Source organism: Henckelia pumila, chromosome 2 (assembly GCF_033568475.1).
Source record: "Henckelia pumila isolate YLH828 chromosome 2, ASM3356847v2, whole genome shotgun sequence".
NCBI classification, from domain to species: domain Eukaryota; kingdom Viridiplantae; phylum Streptophyta; class Magnoliopsida; order Lamiales; family Gesneriaceae; genus Henckelia; species Henckelia pumila.
This window is the reverse complement of record NC_133121.1, coordinates 172,695,210-172,699,538: the sequence shown is the minus strand read 5'-3', so window position 1 is coordinate 172,699,538 and position 4,329 is coordinate 172,695,210. Positions and strand designations below refer to the sequence as shown.

The 4,329-nt window shown below is 28.2% G+C and overlaps 1 non-coding gene across 1 annotated transcript; it reads right to left on the bottom strand.

The window, feature by feature from the left end:
* Window positions 1-1,789: 1,789 nt before the first annotated feature.
* LOC140885752 (small nucleolar RNA R71) lies at window positions 1,790-1,900 on the bottom strand. The gene has a single exon (XR_012151169.1). It is a non-coding gene; the product is annotated as a small nucleolar RNA R71 (small nucleolar RNA).
* Window positions 1,901-4,329: the final 2,429 nt, after the last annotated feature.

Genomic DNA, 4,329 nt, shown 5'->3' with positions numbered 1-4,329 from the left:
GGCCTATAAATAGATGTGTTGTATAAGCTTTGTAGTGTGCAAGAGTGTAGAGAATTCTTCATTTGTAAAATAAATATTGTGTGTGTGAGAATAAAAGTTTGAGTGTGCAAGTTTCTCAAGTTCAAGTATGAAATTTCTTTTATCTTTATTCTTGAGTTTCATGTTCATGGAAAGCTAAATCTTTTTATGTCAAGGTGAAAAGGTTTCATTGTTGGTCAAGTAAGATTGTCTATATTTTGTATATTCTTTTCTTTTCTATTTTTATTTTTACTAATTGATCTTTATTTGTAGGTATAATTTTGGATGATTTGTTGTTATCTATTTACATCAAATGCTTGGTACCTTGAATGTGGTTACCTTGATTTGTTGTCAAATATGATACAATAATTACTACAATAATTATATACTATAAATATATGTATCTATTTATAATAAAGTCATATATATTATTTAGACGATAGCGTGACACTGTCGGTTGTTCTAAATAATATATTGTGATTTGAACTAACATTTACTTTATCGCATCTAACTTTTACTTTATCGCAACTAACATTTATTTTTCCGCAACTAACATTTACTTTCTCGCATCTAACTTTTACTTTTCCGCAACTAACATTTACTTTATCGCATCTAACATAAAGTCATATATTTTATTTAGACGATAGCGTGGCTCTGCCGGTTGTTCTAAATAAAATATTGTGATTTGATCTAACATTTACTTTTATGTCAATTTATATTTATGCATTTATATATATATTATGGGTACCATGTATTAAATATCGGTGGATATTAATATAGTGGGAACTATATTATATGATATACTTGTTTAAATATTTAATTGTTCTTTTTATGTTTATATTTATTCATCTATATATATATTATGGGTACCATGTATTAAATATCGGTTAATCTGATATTAATATAGTGGGAACTATATTATATGATATACTTGTTTAAATATTTCATTGTTCTTTTATGTTTATTTTTATTTTAGTTTCTTTTATTTAATTTTTATTAAGCAATCTTAAATAAACCAACAATGAACCTTTGAAACCTTGACAATTTTATAATTTGTGTATTTGAAGTTTTATAATAATATTTTCATCTATAATATATTATTGCTAAAATTAAACTTACAACATCCTCTCCGTGGATCGATCTCGTACTCACGAGTATATTACTTGCAGACAACCTACACTTGGGTGAATTACAATTTAAGTTGTAGCAAGTTTTTGGCGCCGTTTCCGGGGAGGTATAAATTAAGTTTAATTTTGTTATTATGTAAATAGTATGTTGTTTTTAATTGTATGATTGTTTGGAGTCGTAAACAAAGTGGTAGACTTGTTCGAGTAACTGAAAATATTTTAAACATGGACGATAATTCTAATAATCAAGATGATAATAATAATAATAATCATCATCAAGAACATGAACAACCAAGAACACTTAGGCACCATATGAATCCAATAAGAACTAGTACACCATCTTGTTTAGTTTTTCCTCCTGATGCATCTAATTTCAATTTTAAGCCACAAGTCATTCAACTTTTACCAAATTTTCATGGCTTAGATTCTGAAAATCCATATTTGCATTTAAGAGAATTTGAGGAGGTTTGCAACACTTATAATGATCAAAATTGTAGCATGGATACTGTTCGATTAAAGCTTTTCCCTTTTTCCTTAAAAGATAAAGCTAAAACATGGTTGCAAAATTTGAGATCAAGTTCAATAAGATCATGGGAAGAAATGCAACAACAATTTCTAAAAAAGTTTTTTCCTTCCCATAGAACAAACTCTTTTAAAAGACAAATTACAACTTTTTCTCAAAAACAAGGGGAAACATTTTATCAATGTTGGGATAGATATAAAGAGTTACTCAATACATGCCCACATCATGGTTTTGAAATATGGAGAATAATTTCTCACTTTTATGAAGGTTTAATACCTAAAGATAGGCAAATGATAGAATTCATGTGTAATGGAACTTTTGAAGATAAAAACCCAAATGAAGCTATGGAATATTTGGAGTCATTAGCAGAAAATGCTCAAAATTGGGATAATATAGGCTCAATTGAACCACCAAGTAAAACCAATAATTCAACAAATGGGGGTGGTATTTATCATCTTAAAGATGATGTAGATGTTCAAGCTAAACTTGCATCTTTAGCAAGAAAAATCGAGTCATTAGAAATGAAAAAGAGTGATCAATTAAAAAGTGTTCAAGAAATTGTTTGTCATATATGTGACACACATGATCATCTTACAAAAAATTGTCCTACTTTGCCTTCATTTAAAGAATGTCTCCATGAACAAGCCAATTATGTTAACAATTTTAAAAAACCAACATTAGATCCTTTTTCACAAACATACAATCCTGGTTGGAGAAATCATCCCAATTTTAGTTGGAGGAACGATAATAATGCACAACCTTCACAACAACCTCTTCAAAATAACCAAAATCATCAAGGTTATGCTCCTTATATTCCACCTCCAAGAAAAAATTTTGAAGATGAAATTCATGCATACATTCAAAAGCAAGAGTCTATCAATATTCAAAACATTCAATCTATGAATGATTTGAAAGAAACTCTTGCAAAATTTGCATCTGCACTTAATATTCATGAAAAAGGAAAATTTCCATCTCAACCACAACCTAATCCTAAAAATCAAAATCAAGAAAAATTTGATCAAGTAAAATCTGTTATTACTCTTAGAAGTGGTAAAATAGTTAATGATCCATATAGTGATGAAAACAAAGATCAGTCAAACTCAAAGAGTAAGGATGAAAATCTTGATACTTTCGAGAAAGATGATACTTTGAGTCCTAAGATTAAGAAAATTGATGATAAAATAAATAAACATGTTCCTTTTCCTCATGCATTAGTAAATAATAAAAAACAAAAAAATGATTCTGATATTTATGAAGTTTTTAAACAAGTAAAAATAAATATTCCATTATTAGATGCTATTAAACAAGTTCCTTCTTATGCAAAGTTTTTAAAAGATTTATGTACTGTAAAAAGACAATTGCATGTAAAGAAGAAAGCATTCTTAACGGAGCAAGTAAGCTCTATTATTCAAAATAATTCTACCTTGAAATATAAAGATCCCGGTTGTCCAACAATTTCATGTATTATTGGAAAAAATAAAATTAAAAAAGCTTTGTTAGATTTGGGAGCAAGTGTGAATTTAATTCCTTATTCAGTTTATGAAAAGCTTAAGTTGGGAGATTTAAAACCTACATCTGTTACTCTTTTACTAGCCGATAGGTCAATCAAAATACCTAGAGGTATCGTAGAAGATGTGTTAGTTCAAGTCGATAAATTCATATATCCTGTGGATTTTATTGTCTTGGATACACAACCAATAGAAGTACATAACGAAATTCCAGTAATATTGGGACGTCCATTTCTAGCAACTTCAAATGCTTTAATTAATTGTCGAAATGGAATAATGAAATTGTCTTTTGGAAATATGACTTTAGAACTTAATGTGTTCAATTTATGTAAACAACCAAGTATTAATGAAGATGAAGATGATAATGCAATAGAAACAATTGTGGAAGAAAATATACACCAAGAAAACTTAAATCAACAATCTGAAGTTTGTTTAGTGGAAAGTTTTGATTCAAAAAATGTTTTTAAATCAAATTTATTTGAAGAAATTAATGAACTTGAAGAAGTAAAAGAAAATGATCATCCAAAACTTGAATTAAAACCCTTGCCAATAGAACTAAAATATGCTTTTCTTGGTGAAAATCAAACATATCCTATTGTAATATCTTCTACCCTCTTACCAAAACAAGAAGAAGATTTAATAACACTACTTAAAAAACACACAAAAATGCAATTGGATGGACTTTGCAAGATATAAAAGGTATAAATCCTTTAATCTGCACACATAGAATTCATTTGGAAGAAAATGCTAAAACATATCAACAACCACAAAGAAGATTAAATCCACACATGAAAGAAGTTGTTAAAAATGAAGTTTTAAAACTATTAGATGCCGGAATTATTTATCCAATCTCGGATAGTAAATGGGTAAGTCCAACACAAGTAGTACCAAAAAAATCAGGCATCACTGTTATAAAAAATGAAAAGGGAGAATTATTACAAGCTAGGATTCCATCTAGTTGGCGTATGTGCATTGATTATAGAAAATTAAATGATGCAACTAGAAAAGATCACTTTCCGTTACCATTTTTAGATCAAATTTTAGAGAAAGTGGCAGGTAATCCTTATTATTGTTTTCTTGATGGGTATTCGGGGTATTATCAAATACCAATATCATTAGAAGATCAAGAAAAAACTACTTTCACTTGTCCGTT